Source organism: Lagenorhynchus albirostris, chromosome 18 (genome assembly GCF_949774975.1).
Source record: "Lagenorhynchus albirostris chromosome 18, mLagAlb1.1, whole genome shotgun sequence".
Classification (NCBI taxonomy): domain Eukaryota; kingdom Metazoa; phylum Chordata; class Mammalia; order Artiodactyla; family Delphinidae; genus Lagenorhynchus; species Lagenorhynchus albirostris.
The window spans coordinates 1,679,340-1,696,031 of record NC_083112.1 but is presented as its reverse complement, the minus strand read 5'-3'; positions in this window follow the sequence as shown (position 1 = coordinate 1,696,031).

Below are 16,692 nucleotides of genomic sequence, written 5' to 3'. Positions count from 1 at the left end.
AAAAATCTTACATTTCAGGGCTCCCCTGGTGGCACAGTGGTTGAGAGTCCGCCTGCCGATGCAGGGGACACGGGTTCGTGCCCCGGTCCGGGAAGATCCCACATGCCGCGGAGCGGCTGGGCCCGTGAGCCATGGCCGCTGAGCCTGCGTGTCCGGAGCCTGTGCTCCACAGCGGGAGAGGCCACAGCAGTGAGAGGCCCGCGTACCGAAAAAAAAAAAAAAAAATCTTACATTTCAATGATTCTCAATTTTTTCCCCAAACCAGCTCCCGTGTGCACCTGTGTTTTTGCACAATTTCCGGCACACTAGTGTATGTCCATCCCTGTCTCTCCACCGTGAAAATGCCTATCAGAAAGCAGCTGCGTGAGAAGGACATTCTCACACGGAAAACCTCGAAGCCACTCTGATCTACTATAACAAAAAAGTGAATAACCCCCGACCGTCCTGAGAGGCCCTTCCCGAGACCCACGCGGGGCCCAGCACAGTCCCACGTGCACACGAACACATTTTGGGTTTTCAAATTTTGAATCCAGAAGTACCTGCTCCACTGCTCACACCTGGCTGTAACCTGTGTGTAACTCAGCACCTCGTTTGCTGATTACGTAGAGTGACCTGCCCTGGGTCACCCAGTTCATAGTTCAACCAAAACTGCTCAGGGGTTTACTGAGCTTCCCAGGGGCCGTTTCGTTATTTACAAAGGCAGAGACTGAGGCTTTAACTTAAATATCTCAAGACAGAAACCACACAGGCCACCTGCCGAGCATCCCACCCCTCTGGGCCGCCTCCTGGGGTTACCCAGCCACACCCCAGAGTTCTCTGCAGCAGCTCATCCGACCAAGCTACAGGCGCAGGTCTGCCAAGATCTGTGGTGAGGGCAGGATTTTCTCTGTCAATTTAGCCAAGGTTGATGAGCTGTAGTTATGAAATTTGGAGGCAAAGTCCAGACAGCCCTTGATGCATAAATTTGTTTCTGGAAAAGTCAACTTCAAAGCCCAAAGTCCATCTGTGGAATCCCAATTCCCCCATTAACACCCAAAATAAAACAGTAAATGCACTTCAGGGAGAAAGCAAGCGGAGGGAACCCATCTCTCGATTGACTCCACAGAGCTGCTGCTGCCCCCGGGCTCCGGGCACATGGGGGGCGCAAGGGGGCACTGTGGATAGAGCCCAGCACCACTCAGGAGCCCGGGGCTCACGCAGCCGACCAGTGCCTGGGGGGATACCCTGAAGGAGGAGGTCTGAAGTGGGTCTGAGCACGTGCACAGCTTGGGGGGACCCCAGGCAGGAGGAACGGGAAACAGCTGGGTGCGTGGGGGCGTTGGTGGGGGGAGGAGGGTAGGTGCTCCCCATGGAGCTGGGAAATTCTACTCGAATCTGTCCCAAGGGCCACGGGGGCCCTAACAGTTCCCAAAGTGGAGAGGGCAAGACAGAGAAACAGCAGAGGGTTCACACCTGGAACCCAAGATGTTCGGCGCGCAAGTTTAACACTTCGGGTGACAAAGTCTGAACTTAAGGCCACAAAGCCTGACCTCCACGGGTCTGAAGCTATGTACGGACTTTAACCACTTAATGTGATCAATTTTTCTGAGCAGAAATACTAATGTTTTGGAACTTGAGGTGCTACGTCAGACCCTGCTGGGGTGTCACCTAATACAGGGTATGTGTACCGTATCCCCTTCCCAAACTCCAGAACATTCCAGAACACAGCAGGCCCAGGGCCACGGAGCTGCAGGGCTTACCATTCCAGCAGCTCCGGGAGGATGGATGGGAGGGGCTGTGACGGAGGTGAGGAACCAGCTCAGCTATCCAGGCGGTGAGGGAGGGTCTGCACTGTGGCGTGCTGGAAGGAATAGAGGGAAGGAAACGGTTTGGGGATAAATCGGCAGGATTTGCTGATGGTGAGAGGTAGGGTTGGGACAGGGCAGGAGCAAGGACTCCCAAGTCTCCTGGACGCCAGCGTGGGCAGTGGTGTCACCTCTGAGGCGGCGCTGACAGGGAGCAGAGCAGGATTCGGGCTAAAATAATAGGTTCCCCGTGAACCTATGTGCTGAGTTTGAAGTCGCAATGAGCAATCAGACAGAGGCATCCAGCAGGGAGTTGGGAACACGAGCTACCAGCCCCGGGGAGACGTTTGGTATCGCATGGTGGTAAATTAAAATCTCAGAGAGTGAGCCGGAGCAGAGGCCATTCAGATTATCTTCCGCCCAGCAAGGAGGGAAGGGCAGGGAACGTCTGGCCATGCTCTCCAGAAACCCCCTAAATAAGGTCGGTCGCACAGTTGAGGCAGACGCAGGAAAGCACAGAAGAGGCTCCCGAGTTGCCCTGGCGTCCGTTCCTCCTGCTTCCCTGAGCTGACTTGGCCCCCGAAGCTGCGGCTCCCCTTGGGCCCGGTCTCCTTACACAGCCTCCCCTACGGCCCAGTGGTTGTCTCCATCCACGTCCTCTTTCGCTAACTCCAGACAGACCAGTTATTAGGGGAAGCTTGCGGTCGCAGTTCAAGCACCACCATACAGCAATAAAACAGAGGCCCGCTGTTGAGTTATAGAGGTGGGAGGGCGTGTTTGTGCATCTTCTGAAATTGGTGTCATGAGGAGCTACAGAGCCCTCGCAGCTCAGTTGTTATTACGTTTGGCAGATGTAAGACAGTCCCATATACCTCCACCACCACACTTTTCCTAGTGCTAGATTCCTTATACGTATTTTTCGTCTTCTCTGGGTAATCTCTGAAATGGTTTCAAAAGTCATTTCTAAAATGCAGGTGTGGCCTCTGGCGATAAAACACCAAATTCCCAAGCAGGGAGGAAGCCCAGCAAGGTAGCCAACAGCCACTAACAAGGTGGCTTTGCTCAAACGGGTAGCTCGGGAGTGGAAAATACACGGGGGAATTACGGAAGATCGCAAAGCCATTTTCCACGAGACAAATTCGTCTCACTCCATGAACGGAGATGGTAGCGCAACTTACGGGCTGTTTTCTGGTTTTGTCTTTAGGATTTGTTACTCACTTAAAATACCCAGCTGAGGGTGGACAGCTAAGGCCCTGCCCTGACAGGGGCCAAACGACAGAGGGCCACTGATGCACTTGCTTCCTCTGAACAGCCCAGAGGAGGATGTTTAAGGGGCTGTCCCACCAGCCCCTCAGACACTGGGCTTGTCTACATGGTCAGAGTTGAGTCTCAAGGTCATGTGGGAAGGAGAGAGGTGGGGGGGGGTGATGTGTGACGTTTGAGGCCAGGTCTAAAAATGCCATAAACCTCTTCTGCACTTGTTCCATGGCTAGAAATCAATTGGGTGGTCCAGCCCAGCTACAAGGGATGTTGAGGTAGCTGGCAGGAGGGAAACCTGCTACTGAACGTGTTGACCAGGAATCACAGCCCATGGTCTTCCGCCATCGAGCCCAGTGACAGGGGTAGCCCAGGCAGGTATGTCTCGGGGCTCCTGGACCACTACCTGCCAGGTCTCCTCTGCATGAAGACAAAATAAACCGAAAGAGAAGCCATGTTTTGGGGTAAATAAAGTGAAAATTAGATCACTGGTCTTCTAAGGCAGACTGTCCCTCACTCCCAGTGGAAACTGAACCAAATCACGTCACTTCATTTCTCTAGCTCCCATTTGTTTCCAATTCCAAAGAAGAAGGCGGAGAAGATGTAGGAGCAGAAGTAGCAGAAGCAGCAGCAGCTAGCTCTGGGCCGTGGCTTCTCCTCCCTGGAATGTGGCGAAAGTAGGTGAGATCACACTCGCCCTCTGCTTTGCTGTCCGGGATGCCCTGCCGCTTGAAGGACCATAGATTTCGTGTTCGGGCTGCCCAAGCAGAGTCAGGAGGTGCACACGGAAATCCACCGCGACTGAAGGAAAATGCTAGGTGGGCGTTTCCAAAAAGTAGAGCTCCTGGTGGGCAGCACCGCTCCCGTGCTGTGATACAGTATGAGGAGGAAAGCTGGGGCCAAGGTCAGAGAGCCTAGGTTCACTCACAGGACTAGCGTGAACTAGCTAGTTTGTTTTCTGTGAAACAGAGATAATTAGTTCCTCCTCGTGTTATTTTAAGGATTCGAACGTAAGGTGTGGAAGGACAGCCAAATCCGGCTGCACGCTTACTGTGTGCCCGGCACTATTCACAATTCTTTACAAACTTATTTCATCCTGACAACAGCCCTTACAGAGGCAGAGCTAGAGGACCAAGCAAAAGCACAGCGAGGAACATGGTCGTGTCCCCGGATTCAAATTCAGGCCACCAGACTGCAAAGCATATGCTTGTAAACCTCTGCTAAACGGCTTGGTGGAGAATGGGTATTCAATAAATGCAGACAAATGACACTCATGTAACTTCCACTCTTTTGAAAATGTCCATCAGCCTCATTGATCTTCCATCCCATGTGAAGACGCAAATAAATACTTATAAGCTGGCATCTCCCAAAGGTGAATTAACGGCAGTATAAACAATTACTATTTCCATGGGTTCAATCCCTCTTTAAACAGTTAAGCAGCACGGTGGGAATGTGTAATTGTTAAGTCCAGTAGATTCCCCTTCAATGTAGGCACAAACCGGCCTAATTTCTGTTGAGACAAACCATAGCTGGCTTCTTTGCTGCCCTCCAAGAGCAAAGTTCTCACTGTAGTTGTAGAAACAAAGCTTTGATTGGCCCTCCTCTCCTTTATAGAGAACTTGTTTTCAGACCATTCATCTGAAATCCTACGGTCTTGACCTTTGTATCTGTCTTCAATATAAAGTCCTACGGTCCCAAGCGTGGGCGACTCAGTCACTGGATTACACGTTGTATTAATTCTTCCCTCTAATCTCTCGTGAACTTCACAGCACAGTAGGTGTTCTGGCATTTGCTTCAAATGCTCAGCCGCTCTCCAGAGAGCAGTAGCTAATCGAAGGAGTTTGTACATACGTTTGTCACACGGCCCTTAGAAGAGTTCCCTGAGTGTGCTCAGAACCATCAGGTGTGGTTCCCAATTTAGCCTCATGACAAGTTGTCACCAGATAAAAAGAGCTAAACGGGAATTTTGAAACTTAACTCCTTTAGTTCTGAACTAATCATTACAAAGCAAGCCCAGAAAGGTATTCTATCTGACACTACATACACGTCTCGATTGTCTTGCTGTTGTTTTTTCGTTCTGCTTGCACGCCTCCTTCATTACATGTTGTAAGTCAAGCCACTCTCTCCTGCCGACGGTGTGCTGTCCCCACGCGGAGGTTTAGTTTGGAATTGGGGGGGAGGGCTCTCTGGGCCATCACCCATCGAGAGCTGCTCTCCCCTGCCCCAGATTCATCTGCCTCTCTCTGGAAGATCACCCCAGTCCAGAAACTGAGTTTTAGAAAATGGTGATCAGGGACAAATACCCTCACCCCGTTTCCCTTCCTCTGGGTGCTCCTTTCCCTGCTGTGTAGCAGACGTGAGGACCTCTTCCCTGACGGAAAGGCATCAGGCTGTGGCTGTAAGTAAGGGGAGGGGACTGATGTGCCGGGATCACAGCACCCCCACCATCTCATTTCAGCTACAGGGTAGCTCTTTATATAAATAGATTTTATATATAATGTATATATTATATATATATTATATATATTATATTATAATATATATTATATTTTATATAATGCTTCTAAATTTTTTCACTGTGGTATAATTGCCATGCCATAAACTGCACAGAAACGTAGAATGTGATAAGTTTGACATATCTGCATGCTCAGTAAATCAAGATCATTAACAAATCCATCACCCAGAGGTCTCCTCATGGCCCTTGGTCGTCCCTCCTCCCACCCCTGCCTGTCCTGCACATCTCCGGGAAACCTCTGATCTACTTTCTATAGCTGTGTGTTAGATCTAATTTTCTAGCATCTTATTCAGATGGAAACATACAGTACGTACTCTTTTGTCTAGCTTCTTCCACTCAGCACAATTATTCTGAGATTCGTCCATGCTGCAGAGTGTTTCAGTAATTCACTCACCTTGATAGTAGAGCAGTATTCCATTGTCCGGGCATATCAGAGCTCGTACATTCACCTGGAGGGCACATCTGGGTTTCTCCCAGTGTTTGGCTCTTATTTTTAAATCCATGTTCATGATGGATATTGATTGCTCATTTTCTCTTCTTGTGAAGTCTTTCTCTGGCTTAATTTATAAGATAAATTTCAAAATATTTCCTTCTCTTCAATTTTCTCAGTTTATCTTAAAATGATATTTCTTTCTCCTTAAACATTTGGTAGAATTTACCAGTGATGCTTCTAAGTCTAGAGTTTTTATTTGTGGGAAGGTTTTTTTGTTGTTGTTTGTTTTTTTTGCGGTACGCGGGCCTCTCACCGTTGTGGCCTCTCCCGTTGCAGAGCACAGGCTCCGGACGCGCAGGCTCAGCGGCCATGGCTCACGGGCCCAGCCGCATGTGGGATCCGCCCGGACCGGGGCACGAACCCGTGTCCCCTGCATCGGCAGGTGGACTCTCAACCACTGCACCACCAGGGAAGCCCTGTGGGAAGGTTTTTAACTGCAAATTCATTTATTAATTTTGTAATTAATATTAATATCTATACCTCATTATATTAATGTTAATATTTAACATTTAAATATTAATAGCAATAATATTAACCCTATGAGCAGAAATAAGGCTATTCATGTAATTATCTACTTCTTTTTGAGTCAGCTTTGGTGTTTGGCCCTTTATGTTTTTCAAGTAATTTGTCCATTTAGTATAAACGTTTTATTCAATATTAAACCGTAGCATCAATTGTCCCTAGTATCCCCTTATTTTAACATCTGTAGAATGTGTAGTACTGTAACCTCTCCGTTTTTATATCTGTAACTTGTGTCTTCTTACTTTTTTCCTGATCAGTTTGCCTAAAGGTTTATCAATTTCATTGATCTTGTCAAAAAAACAGGCTTTTCTGTTGTTGTTTCATGAATTTTTTCCTATTGTTTTTATATTTTCTATTTCATTCATTTCTACTATGATCTTTCTATGTCTTTTGTTCTTCTCACTTTAGGCTAAATTTTCTCTTCTTTTTCTAGTTTCTTAAAATAGAAGTTCAGATCATTGATTTGAGAACTTTCTTCTTTTCAATAAAGGAATTTAGTAAATATCAATTTCTCCCTAAGTATTAACTTAGCAGTGTTCCACAGTTTTTGATCTGTTGTATTTTAATTTTTATTTAGTTCAAACTACTTTATAATTTCACTTGACCTCTTCTTTGAACCATGGGTTCAAAGTTAGAACATTTAGAAGTATGTTGTTTAGTTTTCAGTATTTGTGGATTATCCAGAGAACTTTCTGCTAGTTGGTTTCTGTTTGGGTTAGAAAACATACTTTGTATGACTTGCACCCTTTTAACTCTATTGAGATTAATTGTATGACTCAGAATATCTTGGTAAATGTTCCTTGTGCACTTGAAAAGAATATATATTCTGCTATCTTAGGTGGAGTGTTCTAAAAATGTCAGTTAGGGGGACTTCCCAGGGGGCCCAACGGTGGGACATCACATTCCAAGGTGGGGCGTGTGGGTTCGATCCCTGGTCGGAGAGCTAGGATCCCACATGCCTCACAGCTGAGAAACCAAGGCGTGAAATGGAAGCAATATTGTAACAAATTCAATGGAGATTTTGAAAATGGTCCACATCAAAAAAAAAAAATCTTAAAAAAACTTAAATTAAATTAAAAAATAATAATAAAATTAAAATGTCAATTAAGTCAAACTGGTTGGAAGTATTGTTTAAGCATTCTATATTCTTAATGATTTTCTGTCTACTTGTTTTACCAATAATTGAAAGAAGGTTCTTGAAACCTGAAATTATGATTTGGAATTTGACTATTTCTCCTTTTGCAGTTTTAGCACGTTTCACTTCGTGTGTATTGAAGCTCTGTTCATTAGGCACACAGGTTGGATTTTTCTGTTCTTTTAATGAATTGACCCCTTTATCATTAAGAAATGACCTTCTTTATCCCTGGTAACATTTTTTGCTATGAAATTAAGTTTGCCTGATACTAATATAGCCACTCCAGCTTTTTTTTTTGTAGAATATTATCAAAGTATATATTTTCTCATCCTTTTACTTTTAACCTATTTGTGTTTTTATGTTTAAAGTGTGTTTCTTGTAGAGAGTATACAGTTGAATCGTGCTTTTATAATCCAATCTATCTCTGTCTTGTGGTGTTTAGACCATTTGCTTTTTTTTTTTTTTTTTGGCTGCACTGCACAGCATGTGGGATCTTAGTTCCCCGATCAGGGATTGAACCTGGGCCCCAACAATGAAAGCACTGAGTCCTAACCACTGGACCACCAGGGAATTCCCTAGACCATTTACTTTTAATGTGACATTTAGTATAGACAGGTTTAAATCTATCATCTTGTCATAACTCTTCATTTTATTATCTTAGTGATTGGTTTAGAGTTTATACCACACATCTTCAACTTATTATGGTGTTATACCACTCCACCTATAGTATAAGAACCTTACAATAATGTACTTCCATTTCTCCACTTCCAAGTTTGTGTTATTATTGTCATATGTTTTACTATTACAAATGTGATAAATCTCACAGTGCATTGTTATTGTTTTTGTTTAACATCCATCATCTTTTAAAGAGATTTAAGTAAGAAAAAATCTTACATTTACTCATGTAGTTATCATTTCTGGTACTCTTCATTCTTTTGTGTGCGTTCCTATTTCCATGTGGTACCTTTCTCCTTCTGCCTGAAGGATTTTAAGGTTTTAACATTAGCAATTAATACTTATAATCTTAACATTTCCTATAGTATGAGCCAGCTGATGATGAATTCTTACAGCCTGTGTATGCCAGAAAGAAGTCTTCACTTCACCCTTGTCTTTAAAATATATTATTGGGGCTTCCCTGGTGGCACAGTGGTTAAGAATCCGCCTGCCAATGCAAGGGACACAGGTTCGAGCCCTGGCCCGGGGAGATCCCACATGCCACAGAGCAACTAAGCCCATGCACCACAGCTACTGAGCCTGTGCTCTACAGCCCGCGAGCCACAACTACTGAGCCCATGTGCCACAACTGCTGAAGCCCGCGCACCTAGAACCTGTGCTCCGCAACAAGAGAAGCCACCACAATGAGAAGCCCGCGCACCGCAACGAAGAGTAGCCCCCACTCTCAGCAACTAGCGAAAAGGCACGAGCAGCAGTGAAGACCCAATGCAGCCAAAAATTAAATAAATGAATAAATAAATAAATTTTTAAAATAAATAAATAAAATATATCATTGGTGGGTATATAATTCCAGTTTGACAGATTTGTTTTTTCGGTACTTTAAGGGTATTATTTCATTGTCTTCTTGTTCACATCATTTCTGACAAGAAATCTTCTGTCGTTCTTAACTGTGTTCCTCTGTATGTAATATACGTTTGTTTATTTTAACTGGCTGCTTTTAAGATTTCCTCTTACCACTGTTGGTCAGCAATTTGATTATGATGTGCCTTGGTATAGGTTATTTTTTTCATGTTTCTTATGTTTTAGGTGCAGTGAGCATCTTGGGTCTTTGTATTTATAGTTTTTATCAAGTTTAGAAACTTTCTGGTCATTATTTATTTAAATTTTTTTGTCTCCTCTCTCTTCTTTTTTGGGGACTCCAGTTACATGTATATTAAGCTTCTTGAACTTTTCCCACAACTCACTAACACTCTGTTCAATTTTTCTTGATTCCATTTTCTCTCTGTCTTCCATCTTAGATAGTTTCTATTACTGTAATTTTGACTATCTGCATCTTTTCTTCTGCAATGTCTAAACTGCCATTAAATCTATCCAACGTATTTTTCATCTCACACATTGTACTTTTCATCTCTAGAAGTCAAATTTGAATTTTTTCTTGTATCTTTTCTTGTCTCACACTATTTTAAATTACAGAATGTAGTTATAATAACTGTTTCAATGTATTTTTCTGCTCATTCTAACATCCTGGTCAGTTCTGGGTCAGCTTGAATTGAAAGCTTTTTTATCCTCGTTTTGGGTTGTAGTTTCCTGCCTCTTTGCATGTCTGGTGATTTTTTTTTTTTTTTTTTTTTTTTTTTTTTTGTGGTACGCGGGCCTCTCACTGTTGTGGCCTCTCCTGTTGCGGAGCACAGGCTCCGGACGCACAGGCTCAGCAGCCATGGCTCACGGGCCCAGCCACTCTGCGGCATGTGGGATCTTCCCGGACCGGGGCACGAACCCATGTCCCCTGCATCGGCAGGCGGACTCTCAACCACTGCGCCACCAGGGAAGCCCATGTCTGGTGATTTTTGATTGGATGCCAAACATTGTGTATTTTATCTTGCTGGTTGCTTGGTATTCTTTATTCCCATAAATATCATGGAGTTTTGTTCTGGGATAAAGCTAAGTTCACTTGAAAATAGTTTGATCCTTTCTTTTAAAATATGTTAGGTAGAATTGGAACAGTGTTTAGTCTAAGGCGAATTATTCTCCACAATTGAGGTAAGACCCTTCTGTGTTCTCTACCTAATTCTCTATGAATCTTGAGGTTTTCTAGTCTGTCTGGTAGGAAGAGGCACTGTTCCTCACCCTTTGGGAGCGCCCAGTACTGTTACCTCTCATCCTTTAGGGTGGTTCTTTCCTGTCCTCACCTAATCTCCTTATATTCATGTACTAATCACTACATAGCCCCTTTCTAGAGAGCAATTACTAATCAAATGTATTTACAAATTGTTCATACATTTGTCACATGCTCCTTAATATAGCTCCTTGAGTGTGCTCAGAACCATCAGGTGTGGTCCCCAAATAAGATAGCCTCATGACAAGCCATCACATGTTTCTGAGATAAAAACAGTCACACAGGAATTTGGAAACTTAATTACTGTTCTGAGCTACAAATAGAGACTAATCATTATAAAACATGACCAAAAAATATGCTAAATTACATCATATTGACTTTATGCACGTTTTATTTTTCAGAGATATTTTTCAGTTCAAAGTCAAACCAAGAGGGAATTCCTTTGAGAACAATTGCAAGCATCCAGTTGAATGGGAACCAAAAGAAGATCTCCAAATGGCACAAGTCCATTACAGTATAAAGTACCTGCTTTGAGGAGATGACACTCTGTTTTAAACCACATCCCAGTTGTCTTCTCCAGGGAGAAGTGATATTTTATATAAAGGAGACAAGAAGAAAATTATGACGATAAAATCATGACACTTTCACAAGAGGTAGGCACAAGCTAAGTGAGTCAATACATATTCACATTGCATATGAAGACAAATTTTAACAATTCTGTTTTACTTTATAATCCCCAGAATATGGTATATATCAACATTTGCTTGCTTAATAAATTAATGAGCTTCAGGGAAAAGTTCCCTTCACTTAAATTCTGGTCAGGTTCTAAATAATCCACTGGGTATTATATAGACATGTTGAAAAATCATGGGTTTCTCTAAGAATAAAACTCAATAGTTGACCAATTTTAAATGGTTTAAAAAATTTAAAGAATCAAATGTGACCCGTGACTACAAAAAAATAACTTTTATTTATCCCAACTACAATAATAATATTTATTCTTTCTATTTTATTTTTAGTTTTCCTATAATTTGAGCTCCTACTATTTGAAAAAAAACATGACCCAAGTGTCTATAGCAACCAGCTAATTAGGAAACAGAACAGCTCGTCTGAGAGAAGTCTGGCCATCTCAAGGAACTGATGCATTTGGGAACACGTTTAGGACCATGTGGAATGCAGAATGGGGCAATGGCTCATGGAAAAGGACTTGATGTGACTAGACTGTATTTTCAGGCAAGTTAATTCATGTACTTCAGCAGGAAGCATTGTTAATAATCTACATTTTAAAAGAAATAGCACTTTGCATCTGGAACCAAATGAAAGCTCTGAGATGAGACTAGTAGAATCCAGCCTTCTTGAATAGGAAATAGGCCAGAGGAAGAAACAGGAAGCATGGGTATAGGCACATTAGAGTCACCACAAAATTTTAAATTGCTTCTTTGAAGCAGATCATCAGAAGAAATAGTCTGATTTCAAACTTTGCACCCATCTACCGAAGTAGCATTCATAACTCAGACTGATCTCTTGGTGGTACGGCATTGGGTGAATGGCAGCGTCAGGGAAATGTTCTGCCCTTAGGTTTCTCCATCCAGGGACAGTCACAGCATATCTCCTGAAGGACAGAGAGTTTCTTTTCTTGCCAATAAGTCCTGCTTTGAATGCTGCTCTAATTCAACTAGCCCTCGTTCCCTAAACCAAACTCAACATCATAAAACTCTTCTGGAGAAATTCTAAAGACCACCCATCACATCCCACCTGTTCTACTTATTCTGTAACAGGCACCGAAGCATCTCTACTCTTCAAATGTAGGACAGAGAGGGGAAGACCCAAGAGAGTGGGAAGCCAGGACACCCCTACAACTAGAAGAGGAAACCGAAGCCACAGGGGAAGCCGGAAGCTGATTATCTACAGACTTTTAATTCTGGTGAAGACAAAATGAAAAGTTTTATCCCTCTAACCGAGCTGTATAATTTCATCACTATGGTATAAAAGCTACTGTTACATGCCCATTTATATTTCAGTGAGGTGGGTTGTAAGGGAGATGAGGTATTTTCCAAAGCTTCATTGGCTCTTGTAGCTTCAGAGTCCTGGTATCCTTAAAAGACAGCCAAATGGGTAATTGATAAACTTTTGGAATTCCGGTTCCTTTTCCTTTGGATTTTCCCAAGGAGGAAAAATGGGACGGCCTCTATTTCAAGAGGAACTCATTTACTGCCAAGGAGGAGATCATCTACTGAAAGAATCTGTATCATCAAATTTGAGGACACATTTTTAAAACGCTGTCCCGGGGGTGGGGGAGGGATGGAGTGGGAGGTTGGGATTAGCAGATGCAAACTATTATATATAGGATGGATAAACAACAAGGTCCTACTGTAGAGCACAGGGAACTATATTCAGTATCCTGTGATAAACCGTAATGGAAAAGAATATTTTAAAAAGTAAACAAAATAGAAAACGCTGTCCTACTTAAAACAATAGGACTTGAATGGGTCTGCATCTAACTGGGTTCTTATATATTCATGTAAATTGAATACATAGCTGAAGACAGGTGAAGTCCATGGAAAATTGTCAACATTATCCTAATTGCCTTATAACGTGGGCATCCCAGTCCTACAGTATCTTAACCTGCAAGTTGATATAACAATTGACATAGAACCCAGCCTGGTATTAAGTAGCAAGATCAAAATATTGTCTTTTTTTCCTCTACAATATCCTTAGCACTGTTCCATGTCATATAGAAGCTGCTCAGTACATATTTATTGAAGGAATGAAGTGGGTATTTTAAAGATTATATTTTCACCTCTTTTGTTACCCTATATTTTCACTTCTAGTCTGTTGTGAATTTTGCCTGTGAAATGAGGTAAATGTGGAAGGGGAAAATTAAAGCGAGTAATATTAACAAAAACCAACAGAGTCACCTTCCTCTGAATAGCAATCGAAAGTAGGCAAAGAGCATTCTGAGCATGGCCCCGGTAGGCACAGGGCAGCAGAGATGGTCTGACTAAAGACTGGTCCCCTTCATCTCCAGGAACCAAAGCCACGACCGATGCTGGCCAATCAGCCAGCACTTTTCATATCCTCAGGGTCCATCACAGGCACCCAGGAAACGTCAGTAAAAGATCCAATGAGCCCAGATTCTCCAAGAACAAAGCACTTAATCTTGACACGGTTAGAAAGCCAGTTGACTATAAGCTCTCTCTCTTGTAGCTCCTGCTCTTTCGCATCTCAGCTCAGACATGACGACCTCAGGCCCTCAAAAGTCCATATGGGATGCACGGATGTCCCACGGCCCCCGGTACCCTCCCATCCCAGGGTCCCTCACACCACCTCAGGATGCCTGTGGTTTAAGTTCCGTGTACCATCAGAGACCATGCCTGTCCTTTTGCTGCTGATGCCAGCTCCACAATATGACAAAGGAAGGAGGGAAGGAGTGAGGAAAAGAAAAACAGGAAGGGAGGGAGGGGGCAGGATTTGGTCAGCCATGGAGCGAAGAGATGTTCGGAGTACCGCTTCCTTCTGAAAGAGCAGCTATAATGCTAACATCTTCATGGACTAGGAAAAGCCCTCTTTTTATGAATCAGAAACAGAAATCTCCCAAAGCTGTCATGGACCAACCCTGTACACCCGCAGACACTAGAAGCGAGAGGCGACAGCCAGGTGGAGTTTACAGAATGCTTTGCCACATCCCACAAAATGCTTAGGAAAAAGCCTGCGTGAGTGTGTTTCCAATAAGTTTCTCCAAGCCGGGCCGTGAACGTTGTCAGTAATACTTGCGCTTCCACTGTGTGCGGAGGGCAGACTCAGATGCTCAGCTCTGAATGTCCCCTTTACACGTTGTCTTTTAACTCTTTCGTTCCCAGGATCAAATGTTCCCAGCTAAGTCCACTAATGACAACAGGAATCATCACCAAAAACGCAAACAGAAGGATCTTCAGAAGGGGATGGGAAAAAACAAGAGCCAGTTACCAGCACATCTGGCCAAGAGGTACTGAGATATCAGGGATGCCTACAACTTGTTTTCATTAAAGTTGTTTTAAAAATGTTTTCCAAGATACATGCCGGAATAGAGTTGGAGAGAAATGAGAAACCTAAGTATGAATTTTCTCTTTGACGACCAACCAAAGTAGCAAAGAGGCCTCTCCTCGGTGTTTTCTTTGCCTCACTGGTGGCCCTCACAACACCGTCCGACCTTACAGCCGGCGTCCACGAACCTGCCGAGTACGAGCTGGTGCAGCGCCGAGACGTAGAACACACACACACGTGAAGAACACTCGTCATCATTTCTTTCCAGAGAAAATTATAGAAGAGGCCGTTTCTCATTTCTGCACGCTCCCCCCCGGTGAAGAAGACGTCACAAGAAAAATTCTTCTGAAGACCTAAGGGAGGCGGCTGCCAAGGAGCGGGGCAGGTAGAGCGGGGAGCCACGTGGGGCGCGGCTCTCGCCCGCAGTCAGGCCCGCCCTCCACACCCAAAGCCCGGAACGCAGGGCTACTTACTGACCGACACGTAATTCCTCCCACCCCACCTGCAACAATAAAGTATCAGTTTTCAAATGTGAAATGTCTATGGATGCCCGTGGGTATTATGTCGCGTGTATCACACACACACACACACACACACACATGCACACGCAGACACAGGGGCTTGGCGAACGCATCTTTTGAATCCATCTGGCGTATTCCCCGACCCCCGCCGCTTCATTGCTCTTTCATGCAAGTGACCACAAACAGTGGATCTAAATCCGGCACATTTCGAGGTCAAACGATGCAGCAAACAGAATTTGACCTCGGACAATATGCCTCTGTCCACTCACCATCCACGTCAACGTGCGTACACACTGCGTTTTGCTTGATGCAAGTTCATCAATCTTTATCCCAGAAGCTTCCGCGCTCCCTCATCTAACACTTACAGAAAAGAAAGGACATCCGGATGCGTCTCTTCCCCCCCATCATCGCCACACACCCCCTCCTCCCTCAACACACACGCAACAGCTGTAAGAGCAAGGAGATCGTGTTTTTAAAATTCCATCGGTTCACGTAGGCACAGAATCGGAAGCAGCTCCAACATGGACATCAAGTAAAAAATACCAGTTTTCCAAAGTCTGTAATTATGTATTTACACAAATTACATAATCCTTTATGTATTTACATACAATTACAGATTATCAAGTAAATAACACAATGTTGTGTTAATGAGATGAAATCGAATGAAAACCATAAACGGAAGCCGTCCACTTATCCACAGAACAGGACCTGGCAGGGACAGGTGCCCCAAGGTGACCTGGCACGTCGGCACCGCCTGGGGACATTCTCATGACAGATGGGGGGGTGGGTCAGTCCGTGCCTGTTAAGTCTGTGACCAAGGTGCAGTGTTGGCACAAACGACATAGCGGTTTGGCTGGCCGGGCTTGTGTTTGTGAAAACTGGACCCATCATTCCACAGAGGTTTGAGCAGCCAGCCACAGCCTCGGGTCCCTTATGACAAGAACCAGTTGCAAAGCCAGGAGCTGGGGCGACTCGCTCTGCAGCCCAGCAGGACAGCGCCCGCAACGAAACCCTGAGCCATCTACTCTCCCAGAACACTTATGGACAGAAATTGCGTAAGTCAGTATTTATTTATTTACAGACCATTACAGTTTATCATATCAATTGCCAAAAGCATATAACATTTTGTTTTTCTTTTTTTTTTAAAAAAAAGTAACCAAAACAAAATAACTCCAAAAGTCGACGTTAAAGTAGCATTTTCTAGGAATGCTTGGAGAGTTTAGTCTTTTTCACAAATCGTTTTCTTTCTTTTAGGCTGATTAATCTAGCATCTCATGCTACTTTAAGATTACTTTTGGCTATTTCCTAAAATCAATTTCTTCGGTGCTAAATATTGTACCTCTGACATCCTAGAAACTTGATTCTTCCCTGTGATCAGATGTTTAATGTTTTTCAGCCAACAAGATTAAATGCCTTTTGGAAAAACTAAAGCCTGAATATGTGCACATTTTAGCAGCAGCAAAGGGTTAAATAATAAATAAGAATACTACCTCTTGGAATAAAATGCAGTTTCCGTTAAGAAAGTTTTAAAAAAAAAGAAACAAGAAAATAAATGAAGAGGACATTCTGACTTTTACCACAAATCAGCTATTTTACATTGCTTCTGTCCCCTCCCCCCGCCCAGCATATTTCTTAATTCCAAATGTTGGAC